Raw genomic sequence first — 15,640 nt, 5'->3', positions numbered from 1 at the left:
TATATCTGGGGATACTTTGGGAGTTTTCTTTGATATTTTTATTGAGTATTCAACTCATGATCTAAAGAGAGTACATCAAAGGTTTGTTTGTTATACACAAAAGAGAGAGTTATTCTTCAGTTGTGGATTCTGAAGATTTCGAGCCTGAAGCTTTGGTGGAATCCGGAGTGGCTCATCAGAAAGACAATTCCGTGGTGAAGATGGGGTTGGAAGAGGCACATAGAGGTTGGTTCAATTAGGCGTTGTGGATTCGCTAGGTAATTGAGAGTATACCTGTGTAATTCCTTTAATTCTTCTTAGTGGATTGTTCTTGTGGCTGTTGCCCGTGGTTTTTTTATCACAGTTGGAGGTGTCCAATTGTGGCTTTTTCCACGTTAAAATCGTTGTGTCTTTTTGTCTTGATTGTTTGATTGTTTGATTGGGATTGTTATATTCTGCTTTAAATTGATACATAATCACAAATCAACATCTAGGGGATTTCTAGATTTTTCAGATAACTATCTATTCGGATTAGTTTTTTGTCAACCGTTAACTATAACGCCATCCATTTTTTTATACAAACTAATTTGATCATGTAGTTAGCAATATATGATCAACGTGATTTTTCACAAGCATGTAGTACTCGACGAGTTCTACACATTGAACGGTTCAAATTATCAAAACGGGATCCCTAATGAGCCCCCACGGGCAGAACAGTTCTACACATTGGGTAAATTATACTGACATCCCCTGAAGTTTATATTTATTACAGTTTTTCTCCTCACCTTTTGAAAATTACATCTCCCTCCATGAGTTTAAAGTTTTATTACAGATTTTCCTCAGTAATTTAATTTTTTTAAATACCAATTTTGCTCTCACTGGGTAAATTACATTAACACCCCCCACATTTTAAAAATTACAATCTACTCCCTAAGGTTTAAAGTAGCATTACCAATTGCCTTCTCGGTTAGTATTAGTTAGCAAAAAAAATTCATTGAAAAAAAATTATTTGAAAAAGAAAATTTTATTTGAAAAAAAAATTTAATTGAAAAAAAGTTTAAAAACCAGCGTAAACTCTTTTTTTAAATTTAAGTTTTTTTTCTCAAATTTATAAACTAAGACAACCATTTATAAACTAAAAAAATCATCAAACAAGTTTTTATGACATTTTAAAAAAAATTTGTAAATATAAATTGAAAACTGAAAATGAAATGGTTACCAAATAGGTTTTAGATGATTAAAATGTTGTAAAATTACCAAATAATTAAATAAGTTACCAACATAAAAAATAACTTATCAAATGATTCTTAGACTATGTATCATTTGATTTTTAGAAATTTCTTTTAAAAATTAAAAATTAATTTAGTTAAGAAATAAAAAGTAAAAAATAATTATTTATGGATACGGAGCTATGGATACGCCAGTGTCCGATACGTGTCGGACCACACTGGCTTGGTCGTCCCTGATCGACTCGATGAGGGGGTGCACGCTGGGCGGGTCTCGGATTCTGAAGGAGGAACTGAGGCAGAAGATTACGATTCACCAGTACCTGAGGCTAGCCATGCGCGACGCGATTCAATCCAAGGACGTCGCCGCCGGGGAACAACCACTACGCCTCCGCCGGCGAGGCCGCTCAGCCCCCCGACTTGGCCCTGGTGGTGTTCATCAATTCGCTCAGCGGTGGGCGCCACGGCCCGAAGCTCAAAGCGAGGCTTCAGGAGTTGATGGGCAAAGAACAGGTGCCTTTCTTTCTTTCTCTCTCTCTATCGGTACAGTACATAAATATTAATATAATACGTTTACCCCACAATAGTTGGTCTCTCGTTAATAATAGGGGTAATTCTTTTGGTACACCGCAAAAACCCTCAATACACACTATTTATGTCGTTCAAATATATTTTTTTTTGAACAAAAGTTAAATGTGTTGACATAAATTTATAAACAAAAAACAATGTGTTTTTGGGGCATAAATAGTTGAATGGAATATACATGTGAACAATTCATTTTTTTCATAAGTTTGATGCAAAAACAGCACGCGCCTCCGTCCGAACTTTTCAATGGATTGGGTAAAATCCGCTCCCCATTCACATTGGGTAGGGTCAGGTCCCATGTGGAGTGGATCAAAATGACCATCCTTAGTGATGACAATGGTGATAGTAGCGTGTGGCTGTAGTGGCCGTGGTAGTGGAATCGTGGAGGTGGCGGTGGAGGTTGAGTGGTGGCACTGGTAGTGGGTGTTGGAGCGGCGACGTTGACAATGGTGAGTGTGTTGGTCGTCGTAGTGGTGGTGGTGGAGTGGCTGCGGTGGCAGAGACTGTGGTAGTGGTGGTGGAGTGATGGCACCGGTATTGGGCAGTGGAGTGACGACGGTGGTAAGGGTGTTGGTGATGGTGGAGTGGCTGCGGTAGTAAAGGTGGTGATGTGGTTGTGATGGCATGGTGCTGGAGGAGGTGGTGGTGGTGGTGGTGCGGTGAATGAGATGGTACCTATTTAAATGGGTTTAAACGTGTCCTATGTCCAAACCATTTATGAATTTGGATAGGTTTTAATGGGCATAATTAGGCAGGTTCACAGTTTCGGGTTAACTTTGCCACCTCCAATAATTATCTATGGTTATCAAAATTCCGATCTGGATCTTATAACCCTACGATTTTACGGTCCATATACACACAATCGATCTGAATTGTATAAAAAATCTCTTATAGGTAGGATCTTTCGATATTGGTAATTTAATCTTATTAGATTGTAGAATCTTTATCCGAATTCGATCCAATTTGTAAGCTTGGTTTTGTATTGTATGACCTATTTTACTGTAAATTTTATGTTTGTTGTCTAAATACTAATTTATGTGGTCCAAATGAATAAAAAAAAAAGTAATATTGAATTAAATAAACTAAGAAAAACAAACTAAGAAAACAAACATTTAAATATTGCAGTCATTTAAGAAAATTAACTAGTCAAAAAAACAAAAACTTAGCCTTAACAAAGTCTTAGGGGGGCAAGATGTATGCAACTTTACCCCAATTTTTGGAGAGGCTATTTTCGTGACTTGAACCTGCACTTATTTTTTGACCAAATGCAAAACTTTTACCATCGAGTTTTCTATTGTATAACATTATATTTACATTTTATATAGGGTATTATATTTTCAAAATATCTTCACTTCTTTTTAGTATAATTAGGTTAATTTTGTGTATACTTTTTAAGAAATATTTGTTTAAATTAATTTTACTATGTAATTTGTTTGTTTCGGTAGGATTTTACAATCCTCAATCCAATTCTACGATCAAATTTTGTAAACTTTTCCAACGATCCAATGTAGGACTCCGATTTTAACAACCTTGTAATTACCAGGAGGGCAAGACAAATCAAATTGCTTGTTCGCCTGATCACGACATCCATACGGATAATGATGGCACATTGGCGTTATTGTGCAAATGATGATGTTAGCACGCCATTGTTACCTTGCGATGGTTTCCGGAGTCCAATAACGGTTAATAGGGCATAATTAAATCGCTGTGATACCAAGTCGAAGTCCAAAGTGTGAGGAATTAGGGTTAGGGTTAAAATAGAAAGAAAAGAAGAAAGAAGAGAATACAACGAATAGGATTTGGGAACATAACAAAACCCTTCCACCTTAGCACATATTTATATTAAAACACTAATATGACAACATAAATCTCAATAAAACAGCATAAAAACACTCGACTATTGTCACAGACAACTAGCGCTATTTGATGGTCCAAATAAAGCTATTGCCATTGGGCTTAGATGGAGTCTTCTTGTCTACATATTTGCTCTTCTGGATGGTTATGTAGTTCAGGCGTTGAAGGCTTACTGACACCAATATAAGCTAGTTCTCATGTATATGTTTCTTTTATTTTTCCTCTTGAAACATCAACTCAACTCAACAGAAGTCTCAGTTGTTTCAATAAAACACCATGGTTTAATTTTGATGACAACTGTAACTGTGAATTTTTTTGGTTCTTCATTATGCTAGGTTTTTGACCTTCAATTTGTGAAGCCTCATGAATTTCTTCAATATGGATTGGGTTGCCTGGAGATGTTGGCTGATATTGGGGACTCATGTGCCAAAGAGACTCGTGAAAAGCTAAGGGTTGTGGTATGCATATGGCCAAATGAGTTGTTCAGTTTCTTTCTTATGTAACAACTTACTAATAATTAAGCTGTATTATTTTAATTGTATTTCCTCTATGTAAATGGTAATAGTCAATGTGAAGACATATATGCTAACTTTTTGCATGAACTTTTGTCCTGAATTTTTACATGAGAAATCGTGGATTAATAGGTTGGTTTGGCAGGTTGCAGGAGGTGATGGCACGGTTGGTTGGGTCTTGGGAAGCCTGGGAGAGCTTCATAAACAAGGGCGGGAACCAGTTCCACCAACAGCAATTATTCCACTTGGTACAGGAAATGACTTGTCTAGGAGTTTTGGTTGGGTAAGCTTTTGTTTGCAACCACTTCTCAGGTTTTCTTCTTCTGTCCTGTCTTATTAAGTGGTGCCTTATTTTCTTGCCAGGGTGGCTCATTTCCGTTTAACTGGAAATCAGCAGTCAAACGAACTCTCGACAGGGCTAGTACAGGTTCAATATGCTGTTTAGATAGGTGGGCATTCTTTGCTTTGATTCTGATTACTTAAATTCTTGTTTGAAATTGTTCTGTTTTCTGGTTCTCATTCGTAGATATTTCTATATTGATGATGCTGGTAATGTCAGTTCCAAGGAAATCAAATATTGCTTCAAAGGTTGATTCTCCAAAGCCATTGGTTTTCTACCATGTTCATGTGCAGATAATGAATATCTAATTGATTATTATTTTTATTTTATTTTAATATTTGATAAGTAAGATCACTAATTTTAGGCGTCTCTGGCTGCCCATCGTTTGCTTTGGTTGGAGCGCAATAGGCGTGTCTTCCAAGACGTGTGCCATTCAGTTTATTGGTTAGAGAATTGGCTTTTGTTGGTATTGCATAGTTGGGTTACGGGTTCGGTTGATCCCGATGTTTTGGTTTTTGTAGATTTTGTAGAGGATTTGCTTAGTTAGTCTTGGTGCCCCTTTTGCGGGTGTTTTGTATTGGTTGCATCGCCTTGATGCTTTTCTAATGAAGTTTGTTGCTTATTTATCAAAAAAAAGAAAAAAGAAAAAAGATCACTAATTTTAGGGTTGCCCCCATGCCACCTCGGATGTCCCAGACTTCCACTGGCTTTTTGGCTTTTATGAAAAGACGTATAGAAAAGTAGAGAGAGTGATGTGATTGGGTCCAAAAAGCCAACACCCCAAACGGTGCCTAATGCTTTGTTACTTTGTAGAGTTTGTATTCATTGTATTGACCCATTTAATTTAATATGTAAGTTGTCAATCTAGTTATTAAGTTCATATACTGATGGACTCCTCTAAGTTGATGCTCAACCAGTTAACCAAAATCATTATTATATGGATTATGGACTTCTGTAGGTGTATGCCAAAAAAGGAAAAATAAAAAAAGGGACGTCTGTAGCTTGTATTAGATGACAAAAGGGGATTAACAAATTGGTACACCACATTTTGGGTAGAGCTTGAATGACAGAAGGAACCAACTGATACCATTCTATCAAGATTAAATACAGTGATAATTACACAGAGGTGGAAAATAACCTTGTGTTAATCAAAATTAACAAAAACTCTATAAAACCAAGTTTGCTAAAAAAAATACCTACTTGGTAACTTGGTAAGATGCTAGGAATTCTACTAATTATTAATAAATTGAATTTCCTTAGAATTGGTCAGAAATTGAAACCTAAGACTTAAAAAAGAAAAAGCAAAGGAATATGATATGTGATTTTTTCCCCCCTATTAATTGGTCAAAATCGAGGAAAGAATACACCTTATTGAAAATTTCAAATGAAACTGGTATTTAAAGTATACGTAGCTTGGTAAACGAAATTTTAGGAACGTAATTTTTTATAGTAATTTTCTATTTATATATAGAAAACTAACTTAATTAATATTCTGTAAAGTGATGGATATTATAGTCCTTCCAAATGTCGTTTATTGAAATGGAAATCAATCGATTTCGTAATGAACTAGTTACTTTTTGAATAAACTAACTATTAACTAGTTAATTAGTTTATCTACTAACAAATTGCAATAAATAAAAAACAATATCCAATAATCTCTATTTTTCTTTGCCTATTTTTTTAAAAAAAAAATTCAATCTTTTCAGCAAGAAGAATGGTTAGGTTATCACTGTGATATGAGAGTACCTTGATGGAAGGTTGTACTTCAGTAAAGTGTGGTACAGATATCAAATTTGAACCAAGGGTATTGCGTAGACAAAGTGACATCTCTCTCTTTCTCTGTCATGATCTTGTCCTGCCCTCTCGTGCAATTTCAGGTTGCCTGAAATGACCAAGAAGTGGCTGAAATGACCCGAATTTGTGAATTTTTTTTCCTAGGATACCTCTTATTGTTTTACCTTTTGATGTTGGATTCTACATAGCTGCTCATAAAGGTCCATACATTCAGGTTCAAGGTTTTTGGGATAGAAGTGATGTTTTATACAATTTTGATGGTCAACAAATATATTTAGCTTATGCTTTCTAGAACACAATCATTCTCATGTTAAGTATTGTTTTTGGCTCCATGAAAGAAACATCTTGATATATATGTATGAGTTTGTATCTGCATACTTGCATGTCTATTACTTTTGTAGACTTTGGACTCTATATACTTTACATTCTCATCTGTTTCTGGTCATCACATCTTCATATACTTGGCAGTTCTATGAAGCATAACTTCATTTTTTTGCAGCTGGAATGTTTTGATATCAATGCCTACTGGGAAAGTTGTGGATCCACCCCATGCTCTGAAACCTGTGGAATACATTTCCCTTGATCAGTTAGTGATTTTAGCTATTTTCAACGCATCTCGTTTCTCAGTCGTCTGCTTTTGCAGGACAACCTTTTTATTTTTTATTTTTTAACTATCCTTGTGCTGAATGAAGTTCTCTCTTAGTACATCTTAGTTTAGTTGGACTGCAGCTCATCTTTTCATGTTGCTGTGATGGCCATGAATGCCTATTATGTGTGCATTATTCTTTTGTTCTTACTTCTGCTTTACATTAGTTACACCGATATGTTAATATCATCCTAGGCTAGCAGATTACTTTTCTATGATTTGTCTTCCTAAAAATAATCTTTAATGCTCTTGATGAGATTTTCAGAGAATATTGTCTTAAGAAAGTAAATCATCAATACTAAGAAAGTAAATAGGCCAAACAGATGTGTCTCCTCTTCTAATACAAATTTGAGAAGGTACAAAGCCCCCTTCATAGGAACAGTTAAGTAACATATAATGAAACTCAACCCTCAGACTGCACCCTGGGTATAACCTGATAACTGGTAAAGAGGCTTGTGGGTCTGTGACTCTGAAGTCCGTAATGGAGATGAATCGTTCCGTTACTTGGATTAAGCAATAATGTAGCATTCATGTTTCGGTTTACAATGCCACTAAAATGATATAGACATTCATAATGTCCTCCTTCACACTTGCTGGACAATCAACTATAGTGAAACCATCCTTCCTAGGATCTTGGGAATAGACTAACCGACTACCCTTATTTCCTGCCTTCTATACACAGAGTTTTAAAAGGCTTTCCTAAGGCTCGCCTTGCCTTGAGACTAAGGTAAAACGCATCTAGATTTTGATTTTTAGGCATTACTCTCCAAAGGCTTGTGTATCATAGTTTGAGAAATGCGCCTTAGGTGCACTTTGTATGCTTTTTGCGCATAAGCATGTGAGAAGTATGCACATGCAGAGGTTGTCTTAGGCTTTTGTTAACCTTAGTCTATTAGATTGTTTAAACATAAAAAAATAAAAAGAATCCATTTTTGCAACTATATTCTATTGGAAAAATTAAGTAAATGATCAATCAAGAAAAAACACAGTTAATGGTCAAGTGAGAAGGTCAATCACTGAAGTTAAGAATATCAATTTCACTTTCAGTGAAGGAAAACTTCTTTCTATGCAGTAAAATGTTCAACGGATTAAAGCGAAAAGCATTTACACCTTTATATTTAATTTTGTTTTCACTTTTTTACTATTTAAAAATATTTAATTTTTTCACTAAAGATTAAAATTTGAAATTTGAAATACTTACGCCTCAACGCCCTGAGACTTACGCCTCGCCTCATAAGGGGTAAAACGCCTCGGGGTACGCATTCACCTTTAAAAACTTTGTCTATACATAGTCCTTGTTTATAGCCTAAATTAGTTTGCATCACTTGGTAATTCTTCCTCCACAATTACAAAATGTTTGTAGATGCTAGATTCTTTAAGCTAGGAGTTGAGAATCACGGTCACCTCTAAGAAGGTAACGTGTTGTGTCTGACACCGTGTGACACTCGTCGAACACTTTCCTATTTGATAGTTTGATATACATTGTTGGGCTTATTTCCTAACACTCAAGCTTTTGGGATAATTGGTGACTTAACATGGTCTCAGAACTCAGGTTGACAGAGGTCTTGAGTTGAAGTCTTTCCGTTGGCATTTGGTATTCTGCCCTTGTTTGGTTTTTTCTTCTTTATTTGGTTGTTTGCTTTTCTTTTTGTTTGGTTTCTCTATTTGTCTCTCCAAATATATAACATATAATAATTATTTATCCTTGCATATGCCATATAATAAATATATAAAATTATATATTTTGCACGTGTCCCTTGCGTGTCATGTCCTACATTTTTTAAAAATTTACATGTTGGCGTGTTCGTATCATGTCATGTGTCAGTGTTCGTGATTCTTAGGCTACCAGCAATGTAGCTTTAACAATTAAAACTTTGCCACATTGTCAAGTCTTTTTGAACGACAAATAAATCTGGAAGATATATGGAGATATATGCACATTAACTTGCTTATTTATCCAGATAATAATGGCAATAATTGTTATCATTACACTTAATAATTATAGAAAATAATGCATGGAAATCAAATGGCAAAATGAGGTTCAGTCATCTTACTCTTTGTTGAATTGACTTCTTAGTATTGTTATAATCCATTTGAAAGGAAAGATGTTGTACACTCTAAAAGTGTGCTTTTTGAAAATGGAAATCATATAAAGTACACTTTTCAAAACTTAAAGGTTTGTTTGATAAGGGAAAATGCCTCATCTTTTGGTTGGAAGAAGAAACAGGAAATCCGTGTTGAACTTCTAGGTTCTGTGTTTCATCTTGATCCCAAACTTTCTAGTATGATTCATTTCTTTGTGTAGGGCTTTCTTTTTTATTTTCTTCCAATCTCTTTCTGTTAAAATCCACCTACTCTCCACCTACTTCACCCACTTAAACCTACTCCACTAAACCTAACCCACTACACCACTACCACCTCACCTACTCCACTAAACCTAACCCACTACACCACTACCACCTCCACTTCACCTACTCCTCACCTACTACACACTCACCCTCTCCTATATATAGGAATCATTGTAACCATATCAATAAACATCAATCAATAATACATAAATTTTTACATGGTATCAGAGCAAGGTTAAGACCTTAGTATTTCTCGCTTCACCGGCGGGCGGCAACCTCGCCTTGGCCGCCCGCCGGACCTCAACCTATTCCGCTTATTTTCTACACATACCTTGACTTCTTCAACATTTTCTTACACCCCTCCTCCGCTATGTCGGCGGCGGCACCCGCATCATCGTCTAGCCTCTATCGCCGTTCACCTTGCCTCTCACATATCCGTGGTTGTACTCTTACTCGTCGTCGTCGTTGGCGTTTCTGGCGCTGCTTTTCTGCTCGTCACTGCTGTTTTTTTCCCGATTTGCTCTCTCTCTCTTAGCCATGGATTTGGGTGTGGGGTGTAGAGCTGTGGCTCTGTTGTTGGTAGCCATGTTTGCTGGCTTGAAGGTTTCAATGGCAGCAGTGTACAAGGTTGGGGACTCCGCTGGTTAAACCATCATTGGGAATATTGATTACAAGGCCTGGGCTGCTTCCAAGACGTTTCATGTTGGAGATGTCATCATTTTCGAATACAATTTTCAATGTCACGTGTTGCAAGTGCCCCACAAAGAATACCAAGCCTGTAGAAGTGTAAGACAGTAACATGCATCTTCACATACAGCTTGGGTAATGTGTAACTATCAAAAGCACAAGCTTCTTGGACATCCCTCTCTCTCTCTCTCCATGGACCCAACATCATCATCATGCACCCACTCTATCTCCCTCTCTCTCATCTTTTCCCACTTTCAAACCCACTTTAATCATATCTCTCCTTTCTCTTAATTTATTCCATCCACAAATATTTTTCTCTATTTTCTTTATCCATTATTTTCTTTTATTTTAATTTTCTTATTAAACAAAACAACACCACAAAATAACACCAACAACATTCCACAACCTTGTCATTTTATTCATATCAGGGGATCAACCCCGATCATACTTTTACATCCAAAAAAAAAAAAAAAAAAAAAAAAAAAAGAAAGAAAGAAAACCCACACAAACAAAAACAAAACTACCACACCCACAGTGGGATTTTTCTTCTCTACTCAGCCGCCGGTCTTTTCTTCTTGCCTCCGTCGTGGGTGTCCCTTACCGGCGCTGCCTCCATACTACCCACTCCACCGAGCACGTTCACTCCACTCTGCTCCTCCACTACAGCATATGGTGGACCTCCAAATCGGAACATCACGGTAGCCTTCCGCTTCAGCTCCTTGTTTTCCGCCTTCAGCACACTTATCTCTGCTCGCGCATCCTTATACATGCGCTGGAGCAGAGCCAATTGGCCGTTTAAATGCTGCACCTCATTTGTCCTACTCTGCAGCCGGTGCGACAAGTTTGTGACTGCCGTCATCGTCTCCACACAGGACTTCAAAGTATACTGATTGGCTTCAATGTCAGTTTGCACTGCCATTTTTTGCTCCACAGACCGCATAGGAAAGTTCAACGGAGCAAACTCTGGGGCGCTTGGTTGAGGTTCACTGGCCCCCGCACCAGTTATCTCTCTTGTTGACTCGTTAAGGTCTGGAAAGAGAGTGAGCAGACCACGGGAAGACGAAGCCATTTTCTGGACAACAGAGTGTTACAGAGTGTCTCTCTCAGAAATCTCTCTCAGAAAACAGAGTGTTACAGAGTATCTCTCTCAGAAATCTCTCTCAGACAACAGAGTGTTACAGAGTATCTCTCTCAGAAATCTCTCTCAAAAAACAGAGTGTTACAGAGTATCTCTCTCAGAAATCTCTCTCAGAAAACGAAGAGTTTTTCAGAGTTTTTCTAGCAGGTTTTTGTCTCAGCTTCCAAGCCTCAGCCTCCGCTTCGGTTTATAAAGACCATGACAAAGAGGCCGACACGCGTTCTGTCGATCACGTGCATCGCCGCGTGTCTGGCGCACCTTTTGATGGCACGCCTTTTTATGGATTGGGCACGCTTTTTGATGGCACGCCTTTTGATGGCACGCCTTTTTATGGATTGGGCACGCCTTTTGATGGCACGCCTTTTGAAAGATTGGGCACACCTTTTGAGGGTGCGACTTTATAAGGGTCCGACAAGACTCTGTAAACTGTCCCGACATTGATTCCGGTTAGCTCCTTTATGGGTCCGACAAGACTCTGTAAACTGTCCCGACATTGATTCCGGTTAGGTTCTACAAGGGTCCAGCAAGACTCCGTAAACTGTCACAACAACTGTCACAACATTGTCTGCTACAACGGTCCGACATGACCCCATAAACTGTCTTCTACATCGGTCTGACACCGCCATCCAGTGTCCTCTACACCGTTATGACACCCCCATACAGTGTCCTCTACAACGTTATGACACCACCATCCAGTGTCTTCACCAATGGTCTGACACGACCATACAGTGTCTCTTATCCTCTTTTATTTTTATGTATTTTCTTGTTTTGTTACTCTCTCCAAACTCAAGTTGGTTAGTTCCTATCCCCCTTGAGTTTGCGGGGGGCTGTTAAAATCCACCTACTCTCCACCTACTTCACCCACTTAAACCTACTCCACTAAACCTAACCCACTACACCACTACCACCTCACCTACTCCACTAAACCTAACCCACTACACCACTACCACCTCCACTTCACCTACTCCTCACCTACTACACACTCACCCTCTCCTATATATAGGAATCATTGTAACCATATCAATAAACATCAATCAATAATACATAAATTTTTACACTTTCATTCTTTTTGATGCAGCAGCAGTACAAGGAGGAAGAGTCTGATCCGCTTGCTCTTTTCTTTGCATCATTGTTTCCCCTAAGCTTTTTCTTTTGATTCAGTTTTTGTTTTTAAATTATTCCTTGAACAGTTTAGGTCTTTGAAGTTATTATGGTAATTTACTCACAGTAGGGAATTTTTTGCCTAATACATTGAACTTTGATTATCCATTATAATTCACCCAATAGAATGACCAGAAAATCATGATACATTGCACAGGAATTGAAAATAGAAGGGGAATTGCCTGAGAAAGTGTCTTGCTATGAAGGCGTGTTTTATAATTATTTCAGCATAGGTATGACAATTTGGCCTTAAGAAACGATAAATTATTCATATTTCAGCTGTTTTTATTTTTTTTATTTTTTAACCCAATTATAGATTTGTTACATCAAACTTGCAGCCTTTGAGCTTTTCATTTTAATTTGTCATGAAAGTTTGAACTTTCCTTCCAAAATGTAGCTTTGACTCAATTTTTATGGGGTTGAGCAAAGTGAGAGTTGTCCTTGCCAAATCAATATGTATTGCAAGGGGTTTGGATTTTATGTTTTTCCACTTATCATCTTCTTGAACTCATACCTAACATTTTCGTAGAAAAGCTGTCTATAAAATTAAATTGCACATCTGATGAAATTATTATTGTTATTTTTTTGGGTGTGAAATGGTCCCAAATTAAGTAGTAACAGAAGATCCTTGCATTTACCCAGAAAACGTTACCCAACTCGCAAGGGTTTGCTAGCTTAACCTTCTTCCACCATTCAGCTAGAAGGAGATTTTTGTTAAGAAAAAATATTAAGAAAAAATAGAAGGCAATATTAAGCAAAAGATGGTTGGAAGGCAATATTAAGAAAAAATAATCCAATTATGTCGAGGATTGTAATATTTAGGGAGCTGACAGGCAGAGAAAGAGAAGGAAAAGATTTGGTGGGGGGTGCAACAAATAGAAGACAAACTCTAAAACTTCTTGTGCTTGCTCCTTGCAATTTAGGCCTACGTCCACGGGTGAGAGAGGATAATCCACTATAAATAATAGAGTACAACGGTGAGATAAAAATAAACAAAACCCGACATCAATCGCAAGACCCCTGCTCGAGGGTAATTGAATCCCTGAGTCCTCATAGGTTTCATGCTCATTGATATTTTTGTAACTCACCCCTCACCTCTTTATCACGCACCCCCTTTTACAGCACTCCGCGCTGTCCTTGTAGCACCTTTGATTATCTTCCCTCTCACACTCACACTTCTCATATATCCATATATACACATGAGAAGGTTGAAGAGATACAAATCCACACCTTTTCCTCTTTCCTGGAGTTGCCAACCCGTAAAAACTGTATACCAGACAATGATGACCTGCAATGCTTTTTCATTGCTCTTGATATTTGGTTTCCCAATTCAAAGACTTCCCTTTTACTTAATGGTCCTCACATACAACAGACAAAAACCTTAAATGTGGCCTGTCAACATTCCAACACATTTTCTCAATGCAGTATTCCTTTTACAGCTTTTTGTTATCTTCTTTCAGTTGCTTTGTTGACATGCTGGAGCATTAATTGCATGCATCAAACCTTTTGATATTCATAGATCCACATGAAAACTCTAAGGCCCCGTTTGTTTTGGGGTTAAATAGATGGGAGGGGATTAGGATGGAGGTGGGATTATTTAGTGTTGTGTTTGTTTGTAGAGCTAGGGAGGGGATTAGGATGGAGGAGGTGATATAGATGGAGGTTGGAAGGGGGATTGAGATGGAGGAGGTGGAGATGGTATTAGAAAAATAGTGAGGGGATTAGAAATTTTTTTATTTTTTATATATTGGGAATTTTTTTTAAATATTAATGTTTAATTTTTTATATTTTTTTATTTGTTTTATTATTTTATATAAATATAATTTAACAATTCCTACACTAACAATTATCATCAAAACAAACACAATTTTACTTAATCCCCTCACTATCAATCCCCTCCATTTTACTTCTGAAAACAAACGGGGCCAGTTTGCAGCAATATACATCACAACTTGACCTATATCATCTCATGCGGTTTATGAATCAAAGCTCTCTACTCGGCCTTTGCTTTTGACCTAGCCTTATGTTTCACTTTTTAAGCTTCTTGTGACTAGGAGGGTTTGGTGAGCCATAGGGGAGAGCTTTGAACTTTCCATCATCTGTTTGTACCGTGTTGAGCCCCATGCTCAATGGTGGTTCCAGAGGGAGGCAGAGCCCCAAATTCAATTCCACCTTGGTAAACTATTTTTCTGTGAGAAAGCTAGACTGTTATATATCCATGAGACAGTCACACGACAAAAACATTATTACCAAGGTGGAATTGGATGCTCCAAAATGCCCTGATTTATAGATTGTTAGGGAACATCTCAGAGGATTAATGGAAATGACTTTAATCAATGAAGCACAAAGGGTACCAATTATACTTATGTCCTTGGGTTGGCTCACACTGTTATTCTTGGTTAGGATTTCAATAACCAAAAACAATTGCAAATTTTCCTTTGATTCATGTATATTTGTACTGATGCAATTGCTTTGCTTTGTACTGTCTATGATATTTGGAAATTTCGATTCTCTGCATTTTTTCTGGATTGATTGAAATTCAACTGCTCTATGTTGTTTAGACGTGCGAATTACAACATGGATATTGATTGTTGAATTTTTTTAGTAATTAAATTTTGTTGATATGCTTAATGCATATCACATACTGGGCATAAACATGCAAGTTTTAAAGTGATTCTTCCATTTTGCACAGTTGATCTACTCTGGCTACGGTTGCAAACAGGGATGGTTCTTCACACCATGCATAAGTGCTCCAAGTTTAAGGTCAGAACACTCCCACCGAATGACATTGTCAATGTTGATTATCTCAATGGTGCAACATTCCATGTTATTGGATTCATAGTAGTCAACTTTAGTATGTTTGCGATAAGTTGCATGTTTATCAAAGTGTTCATCAGACAAGTGCATGCACTGCAAGCTATGATTATGCTAATGCTCAAATACAAAGTCAAGCATCCATGATTTGTTAATTGTGGGAACCACTGGATATTGGTAATAAAATGACTGAATTATGGCAACCATTTGCTTTACCTTGCCTAATAATTTACTTAGTGAACTCTTTAGATTTTGCTCATTAAAGGTTCCACTAGTGCATTACCAACACTACTTTTCACTTTGTTTTATGTCCCAACTTTCACTTTGAAGAAATCATATGGTAACTATTGTAGCGATCCGAAATTTTTCCCTCCGCTCGAGCGGGGGAGTTGACGCTCGAACGGACTTGAGAGGTTCTCAATATTTTTGTAGACGGTCCGAAATTCTGAGAGTTGTGAATTTCCGCTCGAGCGTAGGGGTGGTCGCTCGAGCGGACAGCTTTGTTGGTTCACACGCTCGAGCGTGGAAAGCAACGCTCGAGCGTGGAAAGTGAGAT

The 15,640-nt window shown here is 37.4% G+C and overlaps 1 pseudogene across 1 annotated transcript; it reads left to right on the top strand.

Moving 5' to 3' along the window:
• The first annotated feature begins 1,390 nt into the window (after positions 1-1,390).
• Positions 1,391-15,287, top strand: LOC145803383 (diacylglycerol kinase 3-like; annotated as a pseudogene). The gene is made up of 7 exons (XR_014345484.1): positions 1,391-1,718; positions 3,980-4,102; positions 4,302-4,439; positions 4,520-4,605; positions 6,790-6,876; positions 12,428-12,503; positions 14,963-15,287. The product of XR_014345484.1 is annotated as a diacylglycerol kinase 3-like (transcript).
• Positions 15,288-15,640: the final 353 nt, after the last annotated feature.

The sequence above is a fragment of the Camellia sinensis genome, chromosome 12, assembly GCF_055761805.1.
Source record: "Camellia sinensis isolate YWXY chromosome 12, ASM5576180v1, whole genome shotgun sequence".
In the NCBI taxonomy this organism is placed as follows: domain Eukaryota; kingdom Viridiplantae; phylum Streptophyta; class Magnoliopsida; order Ericales; family Theaceae; genus Camellia; species Camellia sinensis.
Note: the sequence above shows the minus strand (reverse complement) of the source record. Positions and strands in the feature narration are given on the sequence as shown.